At 53.8% G+C, this 12,541-nt stretch overlaps 1 long non-coding RNA gene across 1 annotated transcript; it reads left to right on the top strand.

Moving 5' to 3' along the window:
- The first annotated feature begins 897 nt into the window (after window positions 1-897).
- On the top strand, window positions 898-11,286 carry LOC101905262 (uncharacterized). Its single transcript, XR_003036493.2, has 3 exons — window positions 898-1,443; window positions 3,324-8,467; window positions 9,693-11,286. It is a non-coding gene; the product is annotated as an uncharacterized lncRNA (long non-coding RNA).
- Window positions 11,287-12,541: the final 1,255 nt, after the last annotated feature.

The following is a 12,541-nucleotide window of genomic DNA, read 5'->3' as shown; positions in this document are numbered from 1 at the left end:
TCTTGAAACATAAAGAACACAGGCAACAAAATCGGAACCAAACATTCCTCCTCAGACACACACACACACACACACACACACACACACACACACCCTGCTAACGCTGTTGGATGAACACATCAGGAGAACCACAGACAAGACTCAGGACAGCCTTGCCTGTAGCTGGGCAGCTGGGGGTGGAGAGCAGAGGGGTGGGGACGGGGGAACACAGATGTGAGCTGCAGTGTGGCAGTCCTCTGCTCCAGTCGTATATGTCTTGGGTGTTAATCAAATAACTAACACCAAATGAATAAATAAAATACAAGACGGCTGGAGAGACAAGCGTGAACGGAAGGCAGGAAAATGTCATGACTCAGGGGGAACGGTTAGTTCCATTGTATGAACTTGAATTCTACTTAAAAACACACCAAAGAAACAAAAACACATTGATGCCAGAATTGACAGCACGTGAAGACGTCTGCTGGCTCTCGGCAGGGTCTTGGGGAGCCAGTTCCAAGCTGGAGGCATCCAGGAACCCTGCTGGGAGATGCTGGGAGAAGCAGAGGCAAAGGCGTTTTGTATGAGCCCGGCCTGCCGTCCATCCAAGGCAAGTCACCACCCTGATCCAGTAAGGCTGATGCCCCTATGAAAGTGGATGTCTGGACGCAGGGGGAGGACGGTGAGAAGACCCTGGGCTCTTGGACTCCAGGCCTGCAGGCTGGGAGAAGAGACATTTCAGTGTTTGAGCTCCTCCCATCCGTAGCATTTTGTCAGGCAGCAGCAGCATCCTGAGCTGACTTACACGGTCACACCTCGTGACGTCACCACAGGGGCGGGGCCTTACAGCTGGTAGTGTGAGCTCCCTGCCACCGCCCCCTGGTGACTGAAGGTGGAAGTTACCTCTTTTCAGGGATGTCAGCCCTGCGGTTTGCAGGCTGGGCCCCAGGCCACTCAGGGGCTAAGTGTCACATGGGGATCTGAGCCGGGTCTGCACCTCCAGGTCCCAGCTGGCTTCGCTCCGACAGTCTGGGGTTGTTTCCTGAGACCAGCGGGGAAGAGCTGGTGCCTGTGGGGGCAGGGGGAGGGCAGTGGGGGAGGGACGCAGAGGCAAGGCTGAGGTTCTCCTCCAGGCCCTGGTGGTCTCTCTCAGCCCAGCCACGGCTTCTGGACCCTCTGGATCCCAATTCAGAGTCCACTGCTGGTGGTCTCTGCCCCTCTCCCCCACGGCTCATCCTGGGAACCCTGTTCAGATGGACCCAAACTTCCAGGGACGGTCAGGGCCAGCCAGACCTCCGACTGTTCCCTCGGGCGGGTGAGCACAGCCTGTGACCTGTGACCTGTGACCGTAGGAGCTTCCTCCCACACCGGGAAGCCCGCCTTGCTTTCCGCAGTGGAAGTTTATAGCTCTCCAGACCTTCTCTCTCAAGCTCGAGTCTCCAGACTACAATCCCCGTCTCCAGGAGGGTGAGTTAATTTAGCCTGACGCTCTCTTTTTACCTTCCTTTTTTGGTTGGCTAACTTTTTCAACTAGGTCACTGCCTCAGAAGTCATTGGGCGGATCAAATGCAGCAAAAGCCAGCAATTAGTCAGGAGCTTAACCACTGTCCTGTGAATTGTGCTAAAAATCCATTGCTTCCTTCACTGTTTTGAAGACTCTGTGTTGCTGACAATGATGTGCTCATTGTCACCCAAGCCTGTGCTGAAAGTATATCTGAAAAAAGGTTTTCATTTGTACTAGCTTTGTTTATATAGCCCAGACGCTAAATAAAACTTTAGACTTGAAAGATCTACGTTTTTCAGTGACTTGCATATCGTGTTCTGGAATATCTTTGAATTGGCTCCAACCACCTTTCTGTGGACTTTGTAACTTAGCCGTGTTTGTTCATGGAATTCTTCTCTTAACTAAATTCCCCAAACCCTGGCCCTCCTCTCAAAACTGCATTTTTCCTCCTTTTGGGGCTTTAAAACACGCATCATAGCTCTGAACAGATTTTCCCTGATACCTGTAAGAACTGCTATTTTCGCAGCAGGAGGAGCCTGGACTTGGCTTCACACTCCAGCAGAGCAGGCTCCATTCCTTTCTGCCTGCTGGGCCGCCTCCTCCCTGGCCTCACCCTCTGCCTTTGAACTCCAGACGTCCTTCTGCGGCTTGGCCTCCCCGGCTGAGCCTGGGCTTCCGGTCAGGGAAGTGCAGAGCCGCACCCTTTGGGTATTTACTGCAATTCTGGTTACAAGCACAAAGAGCTAGGAAAGCCTCGGCTCCGAGCCTGAGCCACGTCTTTGTACTTTGCTGGGTCTCGAATCCCTGTTACTTAGAACGGCAAGCATTTTGCTGTGAGGAACCAGCCTTCCCCTATTTAACGAGCAACGAGATGCTTCCCGGGTGGGTCAGGTGTTAAAGAATCTGCCTGCAGTGCGAGAGACCTGGGCTCGATCCCTGGGTCATGAAGATCCCCTGTAGAAGGGAATGGCCACCCACTCCAGTATTCTCGCCTGGAGAATCCCATGGACAGAGGAGCTTGGAGGGCTATGATCCATGGGGTCACAAACAGCTGGACACACGACATGAAAATAGGAATTTTTGACCTTTGCTAACATTGAACAGATGGTGCGTTCCAAAGTGAGATGACTGGGTACAGAGAAGGATGAACAAGAAAGGCAGCCAGGGGTCAGGAGTGGGGCGCCCTCCTCCTTGGGGGGAGGGTGCATCCCCTCCAGCTTCGTCCAAGGACAGCCTTAGGGAGGACCACGTATTCCTTGACAGGTCACTGGGCCTCGTGTCTGATCCCATCTGGGAACTTAGGACGAGGCCAGGCAGGGCAGCAAACCTGAATGGGGGTGAAGTCACGGTTCTCGGGACAGCAGCCTTCCTGGGGCCAGCTGAGCTTTTGAGGTGCAGACTCCGGGACGCTGGGTGTGTGCTCGTGTGTCGTGCACGCCTGCGTGCGAGTGCACGCTCACATGTGTCAGTGAGGAGGGCACAGGGGTGGGAGATAGGCTCGTGGACAGGACACGGCCGCGTGACTGTGGGCCTTCCCAGCTCCCATCCAGCATGACTGCTGCAGGGGCCCCGGGGCAGCCACGGAAGTGACCACCGTGGCATCTTGCCACACAGTCACACCCCCCACGTCTCTGGAGGCCAGAAGTCTGAAGCCAGGGGGTGAGCAGGGCCGAGCTCCCTCCAGAGGCCCTGTGGAGGAGCCCTCTGCCTCTCGCAGGCCCTGGCGGCGGCCGCAGTCCCCGACCCAGGACGCACCCCGCCCATCCCTGTCTGCATCTCCACGCACTATCTTCCCTGTGCCCCTGTGGCTTGAACTCTCCTCTCCTTTTTTTTTTTTTAACAGCCACCAGCTGCTGGATTAAGAGCCCACCCAAATCCAGGACTTCCTCTCGACATCCCTAACTTAGTGACCTCAGTGAGGGCGCCATCTCCAACTGAGGTCAGAGTCACAGGTACTGGGAGTTAAGACCTGGGCACATCTTTGGGGGAGCACGAGCCGACCTGCCTCGAATGCCTGGGGCTGAGCGAGAGGGGCGGACGAGGTCCCGGTGACTCAGGGTGGGGAACTGCCAGAGTCCGTGTGTCGCAGTGCTCAGCGCTCTGACAGCGAATCCCGTTAGTGGGCTCACAGTGGGCCCCAGGACCTGGGGGTGAGGAGGGGCCTACGGCAGCAGGTGGGGGAGGACCAAACACGGGACCCTTGGGACGCGGCCACTCCCGTGGACGCAGGGCCGCAGCTGGAGTCCCGGGCGCCGTGTTGTGCCTCCCGTGGCGGGGCCCCCCGTTCTTCCTGACTGTCTGCATCTCCACCCCTTCCTCCTAGCGCCGGCTCCCTGCTCCTGGCAGGGACTCCGCTGGGGATTCCAGTCTGAGGAAGTCACCTGGTTTTCAGGGGAAGATACACTTTGTATTCTAAACCTCAGCAGCAGCCGGACCTCACTCGGGACACTCTGGTCCTGCAGGAGCACGTGCTGCGGAGATGCCATCAGGGGCCCTGCCCTGGGACCGTGTGCCTTCTGCTGCCACCGTGCAGGGCGTGGAGGGCTGTTCTCGAGGGGAGGGTCTGGAACGCTGCCCTTGGCCGTGTGCTCATCCGCGTCTTCTCCTTCGGTCGTCCTCAGAGCAGGACACGACTGGATTCAACACGCCGCGTCTCTGTCGGCTGCCAGGGCTCTGGGGGTGTGGAGGGTGAGCACTCACGCCCAGGGTAGAAGGCACTCGCAGCGCCAGATGGGCTCTGGGCCAAGTGCCTGCTTCTGCTCTGACCCCCCTTCTCCAGGTCGGATGGCGAGACACCAGTCCTCAGTGGGCCGCCCTTCCGGCAGGCTTGGTCACAAGAGAGTCGTGGGTCTGCCAGGTCTCACTGGCTTCAGGTCTCACAGAGTGCGGTCTCCTTTTCCTGCAGACACGCCAGGGCTCTCTGTCCCCACTGCTGTCGTCTGGGGGTGGCAGTGACCCATCTGTGGGGCTGGGTCTGTGCTTTTCCCAAAGTGCTTTCCCACAGAGTTCCCCAAATAACCCTCGACTGCCCTGTGAGTGCGTTAGAGCTCCTAGTGTGTTTATTTCAGTATGTAGATGTTAGAGTTCCATCCCTGGGAAGATGCCCCGGAGTGGGAAATGGCAACCCACTCCAGTGTTCTTGCCTGGAGGAGCCCATGGATGGAGGAGCCTGGCAGGGTACGGTCCATGGGGTCATAAAGAGTGAGACGCGATTGAAGCAACTTTGCACAGATATTAGAAACTTGCTTAAATTTCCCTAGATTTCCACAGAAGTCATTCTGTTGGTCCCAGAAGCTGGGTGGATTTATTTCTGAAAAACCGGTGAATTCCTGTAACATGAGACCTTTGTACGTTTCGTTTCCTTACCGGCAGTCGTAGGAGGGGAGGAAGGCACGATGTCGCGTGGTCACGTGACGTAACCTCAGAGGAAGTGGCTCCTCCCGTGCGCAGGCTGGTGTGGGGAGCGTTTCCTGCCCCTGCGGCAGTGCCGTGAGCCACGCAGGCCGTGAGCCACGCAGGCTGTGGTGTTATCAGCCCCGGTTCTATTAGCTGCGCCTCTAATAGAACTCAGGGAGAGAGGCAATTTGGGTTCCCATCTGTGCTGTGAAGTTAGCAGCTCTTGCAGCCGTGTGTTACACTATGCTCTTTTCTCCTGCGAATATATGTTCACAGATACGTGTGTATGTGTGTGCATGTGTATCTACGTGAACACACACATTTGCTTTCCTCAGCTTTACCACTTACCGCTCTTTTCTTATAAAAGTTGGAACCGCTTACTGATAACGAGTCCTTTCACTATGAGATCTGTTCTACGTGCTGTGTGCTTAACCTGCACGCCGTCAGAACCAGTCATTTCTTTTACGCGTGATTCCACTGATCACAACTAGGGCTGCAGGCTGCCCGAGAACATCGCAAAGTTTCCCAAGATGATAAAGCTCAGGCAGTCGAATGATCAGCCAGAGACTCCTTTCCTTGGCCCTTGCAGGGCTGGCTTCAGTTCTACACAGCCCTGCGTTCCAAGGCGTGTGCTGTGACCTCGCCTGGGTATCACACTGACCCACAGATCCAGCTTTCCCCGGAGACCTCCTACCTCTTTCCACATCCTGCTCCCCCCAACCCCCGGCCCACCTCCTTCTCGGCAAAGTGCTGCTCTGCACGAGGACCCACGTGCCATTCCCGTGGGGGTCTCAGGGCAGGTGTGCTTGGCCTGGAACCACCAGGCCCTTCTGTTGAGATCTGGATGCCGCAGGAGGGTGTTGACTTGGAAACTCTTTTCTTAAGGCCAATCTGGTTTTTTCGGGCCTGACGATCACCGGGCCGGCTTCTCCTGCACCGGCTCAGGGATCATCATCAACAGAGCAGGGTTGGAGTGCACTCCTGGATTGTTGAGATTCTAGGAAAATGCGGGATTTGCCCATGAGATGCAATTAGTAATTCCACAGAATGATGAAAGCTGCACGAGGAAAAAGAGAACCACCAATAATTATGGTCCGAGCTGTAATCTTCAAAGATGTTGAATGGAAGCTGAAGGAGAATATCTAAGACAGCGTGTGCGGAGCAGTGAATCACAGCTGGTAGTTGGGGAAATCGTGGTAAAATTTAAAACCAAAAGTCCCCGGGGAGCCTGTGGTCATCTAAGACACTTTGTCAAAACCCAGTGGAAGCAACACAATACATCTAAGTACCACGTGAAGGTCCAGCTAATTTTTTTATAGGTGTGTGCCACAGAGAAGGAAACCGAACAAAATCTACCCTCAGGTTGTACAGGAGGAAAATTCACAGTGCTTTTTTCTTCAAACATGTGCCAGCACTTCTCACGTTCCAGGCTCTGTGCTGGCTGCTGGCATTAAGTCCATCCTCCGAGCCAGCCATGGTCTCTGCACCTGTGAGTCCTGGATCCTACAGAGAAGATTCACCAGAAACACACGTGGAGAGGAATCCACACCATGGAGGAGGTGACACGCTGCTGAGACGTGGAGAAGAGGGTCGTTGCAGATGGCGGGGATGGTGGAGGGGAGGGCAAGAGTAAGCAGATTCCTGAGCTCTGGAGTGAGCCCAAAGTGAAGAGAAGCTGGTTTTCTGGATACAGACAGAATGCGAGGATTTATGTTCACGACGGGAGAGGTGTGCTATCAGAGCCTGACTGAAATAGACAGCGTAAGACAGCCACAGGGCTCCTGGCCCTCGGGAGACACCCCGCGGACTGAAGAGCTGAATCCTTGAACAGGGTCAGGAAGGACTAAGAAGAACTCGTTAGCAATAGATTTATGACGACCTACTGACGACCTACCGATGGTGCTGGAGAGAGCCCGGCAGGTGCCCCAGCTCCTGAGGTCAGGGTCACGGGCCCCAAGCTTGTCCTCACCTGTGGGGCCTTAAGAGCAGGGCTCTTGGCCTCGAAGGGGGACTTGACTCTCTGCGGAGCTGGTCTGCCTGTGGCCCTGTAGGACGGGACATGGCTGCCCTCCCGCCTGGCGAGATCCAGCACTGCCCTCTGCCTCACCATCTAGTCAAGAACTCCCAACCACTCCACAGGCATCATGCTGCCTCAGGCAAGAGCGTGGGGCTGGTTTCAGGATCTGGTGTCCTTTGAGTGCCCGGAGGTGAGGCGATAGCTGGAAAGAGCAGAGTCTGGAAGAAGAATCCCAGCAATACTTTTGCAGGACAGATACTAACGGAGTTTACTCCGTGCTAGGCTGGGTGTGTAACTGTTTCCAGGCCCAAGACCATCCTCCTGCTGAGCACACAACAGGCCAGTCAACAAAGACACAGGCGGTCGAGGCGAGAAATAGCAACTTCATTCGGAAAGCCAGCAGAGCAGACGGAGAAGATGGTGGACCTGTGTCCTGAAGATCCACCCTGCCTCTTTTATACTAAAAGAAGAGGGAGTTAAGTCCTGGTTCTGGGCAGCCCCTGGAGGGAATGTGTTATTAATAATTTCTTCTTCCTTCAGCTATCCACAGGTGGGCTGGTCGGGAAATTTCCTGTGAGCTAAATAAAGGTATTTTACTTCAACGCCCAGGTATTGGAAGCAAGGTTCCCAGAGATGGGCCATTATGTAAAAGTTAAGCTTATAGACAGCATCTGTTGAGTGTTCCCTGATGGCTCAGTGGCAAAGACTCTGACTTCAGTGCAGGAGATGCAGGAGACGCTGGTTCAGTCCCTGGGTCAGGACGATCCCCTGGAGAAGGAAATGACAACCCACTCCAGTACTCTTGCCTGGGAAATCCCGTGGCCAGAGGAGCCTGGAAGGCTGCAGTCCATAGTACCGCAGAGTCGGACACGACTGAAGGGACTTAGCCCGAGGAGGGTGTGGAGCCTCCCGCAGGCTTGAGCTGGGGTGCGTGCGGGACATGATTTCTTTGTCCTTCTGTCGACATGAGGTGCAGGGATTGTTGACAGAACGCAAGCCCTTTCCCCCCAGTGAAAATCCATCTTTCAGATTATAACGATTTTCTACCTGGTAACAAAAACGTCCACGTGCCTCAAAACACGTAATGTGTGTGTTTCCTGAGCTGTTGCTTTTGTTTTTAGTCGCTCCTTCGTGTCCAACTCCTTGCGACCCACGGACTGCAGCCCGCCAGGCTCCTCTGTCCATGGGAGCTCCCAGGCAGGGATCCTGCAGTGGGTTGCCACTTCCTCCGCCAGGCACCTGCATTAGAGGGGTGCAGAATGACTCCCCCAGCCCTTTTCTCTGACTCACTTCGTGGAGCAGACAGCCTGGTCCTCTCCTCCCCGGGGCTCAGTCAGCTATTGTTTCCCTGTCCTGAAAACACTCCCACCCCAGGCGCCGAGGGTTCCAGGCCAGGCAGGAAATAATTCATTGTCTGGTGCCTCAAAGCCACAATAATCCAAAACATGACTTGCTTTTCAATACCGACTCCGCGCCTGTCAGGAGTCGCTGTGCGTTTGGGCGCAGAGGCTGTCGGGAGGGAAGGCGGCCGATGCAGGCAGGATCCTGCGTCAGGATGACGACGCAGGAAACGGGTGAGGGGCCTTCTGTCCCCCGGGGGTGGGGTGGGGGGCAGGGCTGGCAGACACAGCGGCACAGTGGTTTCTGTCTGAGCGTCAGCTCTTAAACCCTCTGCGAGGCACCCGGTGGATGCCCAGCTTCTTACCTTGCTCAACACGTATTTCCCATTTGTGTTTGTACAGCGCATATGCTTAGCTGCTGGTGGGACCCCATGACTGCATACCATGTTTTTTTTCCATTTATCTCATAGGCAGATTTCATGTTTTTGAAGGACTCTGCTTCCCTGTCAATTTTAACGATGTTATTGCTTCAGTCCACCGTAGCTGGTGAATCTTCAATGACTCAGGGGTTAAAACTAAGCTCATCATCCAGGGAGCGTTCAGTAACGGGGAAGGGAGCAGCATCCTTGACCTTGAAGGCGGTCCATCAGCTGCCGCCCCGCCCTCCGGGGAGGATGGAGCCGCTTCCCCCCACCCCCTCCCAGACAGGAGTGCCTCCCGATGCCTGTCTAATCTGCCTTTTCTTACATCAGATTCACCTCCCTTGCTACCTTGTTTTCCTCTGGCTTTCCGTTGCCTAGGATACCAAATAGGGCCGTGGCAGGGGCTGAGTGAGGGCGGGGGGCTGCGTGTTCTCCGGGGCTCGCCAGGTGGAAGAGGGGGGCCGCCTCTTTATCTGACAAGAATTTCTGCAGCCGCCGGCAGCCTCATTAGGGCTTTCCCATGCCACCTCACAGAGGACGGCAGGCGCAGACAGAAGTGAGATGCTAACCCGCTGTACCCTTTGTCCAGGCCCGGCGGACCTCCTGGCTGAAGCATGCATAATTCAGAGCAGCTGGTTCAGTGCATGGTGCTCCCCTTAAAGAAAGGGTGGCCCTGGGGAGGAGGGGTCGAGGGACAGAGGCTGGTCTAATTAGGAAGACCCAGTTGGGCTTAATATTTACGTAAGGCAGAGCTAAAAATTTCTCAGGTTGTTGAGAAAGGGAGAAAGTAAGAATTTAACCTCTCAGAGCAGCAAGATAAGTGGAAGGGAAGCGCTTTTTAGTTTTCACGGCATTTCGCCTCTGAAACAGTCTTTGGCGGGTATGGTCAGAACACAGGCTTTGATGCACACGTGGGCTAAGGCTGCCTCTTTTAGAAAGATTTCTGAAATCATCAGCGCTTTTTCCCGGGACCTGGTCAGGTCGCATTATCTCATGGGATTCACAGGACCGTTTCGTCCCTGTTTTCCTGCGAGCAGACCAGGCTGATGGAGCTGTGGTCACGGCCTCCCGATCCTGCAGACCCTGCCAGGGACCCAGGCAGGCGTGCCCCTCAGTCCTGCTTCAAGCCGCTCGCCCGTCGGCTGGCCCTGGGGACGCCCACCAGAGCAAGCCAGAGGCCCGGCCGGCCTTGTCACCAGTTTCCTGCTCATCACCTTCAACCTCCGTAATTCAAAGAACCGTGCAGGAAAAGGGAAATAAGAAAAAGAATTCTGGTCCAAAATTCTGTAGTAATTCTAGTGTCATGCAACGGCAAGGATGTGTGTGTTTTCCATCTCAAGAATTCAGTGGAAGGTGGGGCTTCTCTGCTGGTCCTGTGGGTAGGAATCCACCTGGCAACGCAGGGGATTCGAGTTCGATTCCTGGTCGGGGAACTAGGACCCCACATGGCCAGGTGCAACTAAGCCCAAATGCCCCAGCTCCTGAGCCTGTGCTCTCTGGAGCCAGTCCACAGCAAAAGCTGAGCCCCGGAGCCGCAGCTGGAGAAAGAAGCCTGCCTGCCACAGCGAAGAGCCCGCCCTCAGCAGCAAAAGATCTGGCGTGCGGCAAGGGAGGGCCCGAGGGCCGCAACCAAGACCCAGGCCGCCAGATAGACACATGAAGTTGTATAAGCCACATTCCATCCAGAGAAAAAGGATGCAGCAGAAGGTGACTTTGCTCCTGGAACAGGGTGTCCCCATTTCTGATTCTTCTAGTCGTTCTTAAAACCCTCGACCCTCAGAGTCACCTGTGACTCCTGACTGCGCGGTGGGGTCTCGCCCTGCGATGGGGCCTGAGGGGGTGCTGGAGGTCAGGTACACCTGCACACGCATGCACACACGCACACAAGCACACACACACAAGTACACACACACATAAGCACACACACACAAGTACATACACACAAATATATACATGCAAACACAAATATACACAAAAAATACACACACACACAAGTACACACACACAAATATACACACACACACAAGTACACACACACAAATATATACATACAAATATATACATGCAAACACAAATATACACAAAAAATACACACACACACAAGTACACACACACAAATATACACATACAAACACAAATATACACAAAAAACACATACACACAAACACACACAGAAACATGCACACACACATACATACACGCGTGCTTTTTGTGTGGGGTGTGGGGTGTGGATTTCATCAAACCTATGGATCAGTTGGGAGGAATTATTAACTCATTCAACCCGTGAACACTGTCTGTTTCTATCTCTTCGTTTGTTGAAATCATCTATTGTCTCTTTCAGCTATGTACTGTATTTTCATTTTTTTAGGTCTTGCACTTATTTTGTTAAAGTTCTCCGTAAGCATGTTTTTTGTGCTTTTATGCAAGATTTTTTTAAAAAATTATTTTCCAATTTTTACATTGCTAATGTATGTAAATATAATGGACTTCTGTTGGTATTGTTGGTGTCCTACAATTTTGTTCAATTACTCCATACCTCTGGAAGGTTTCTGCGGCAATTCCTTACAATTTTCTATGTACTTAGTCATGTCATTTGCAAATAAAGGCAGATTTTAGGCTGCCTTACCAGTGTGTGTAAGTTGTATTTCCATTCTTGGCTTAGCTCACTGGCTCGTGCAGCCTTGAACAGAACTGGGAGGGACACATATTCCTGCCTGGTTCACAGTCTTAGGGAGAAAAGGGTCTTCATGGTGACCCTCAGGGAAGGCCACTGGTCACCCGCCCTGTGACACTGCCCCCTCCAGGCCCGGCGCAACTCCACACCCTCGTCTGGGCTGGTGTGCAGGGCCTGGGGCTGCAAACACCACACCGCGCTCGCAGCTGGGGGGACCCCCCACACAGGTGGAGCTGGAGACGACAGGCACGCTCTATCTCAGTTGCGTCTACATGAGCTTCCATCCTGGAGACAAAGCCACGGTGAGGTGGCTGAGCAGGGCTGTGGGATGCCTGGGCATTGTGGCTGTTTGGGGGAGGTCCGCATGGGAGGCTCTGGGGGTCCAGACTCCCTCACCTGCATGCAGTCGGCCGACTCACCAGGCACCTTGAGGGATCCCTTTCCTCGCCTGTGGCCCGGCCAGGACAGCACCCCAGCAGTCTGAGGACTGAGCGACTTCCTGTGGGGACACGCCTAGGAGTGTGCACACACACGTTAGCTGTTCCTGCAAAGGAAGCACGCGTGTTTCCCAAACTCATCAGACCAATACAGCCTATTTTTATGAATGTCTTCTGAAACTAATGTTTCTTGGAACGTATTTTTGAAAAATCTGTGCAGTGGAAAAACAATGGATTTTGGACTTAGACTTTAAATCTATGGGGAATTTTCTTTCATTCTTGGTGTGGGTGGTGTATTTCACTGAGTAATTTATTTGTTTTCAAACAGAGTGCATGGGAGGTAAAATATCTTTCTTTTACTCTCAAAGTTAAACAACAATTTGGCTGACTGTTAGGTTCTCATACTCTTTCCCTCGGGCTTCCCAGGTGGAGCCATAGTGGTAAAGAATCTGCCTGTCAATGCAGGAGATGTAAGAGACATGTGTTCGATCCCTAGGTCGGAAAGATCCCCTGGAGGAGGGGATGCCAATACTGTTTCTCTCAAATTCCCTATCCTAACTGCTTTTTAAACTTATTTGTTCAGTTGCTAAGATGTGTCCGACTCTTTGTGGCCCCATGGACCACAGCATGCCAGGCCTCCCTGTCCATCACCAACTCCTGGAGTTTACTCAAACTCATGTCCTTTGAGTCAGTGATGCCATCCAACCATCTCATCCTCTGTCATCCCCTTCTCTTGCCTTCAATCTTTCCCAGCATCAGGGTCTTTTCCAATGAG

This window comes from Bos taurus, chromosome 9, assembly GCF_002263795.3.
Source record: "Bos taurus isolate L1 Dominette 01449 registration number 42190680 breed Hereford chromosome 9, ARS-UCD2.0, whole genome shotgun sequence".
In the NCBI taxonomy this organism is placed as follows: Eukaryota; Metazoa; Chordata; class Mammalia; order Artiodactyla; family Bovidae; genus Bos; species Bos taurus.
This window is presented reverse-complemented; position numbering and strand designations above follow the sequence as displayed.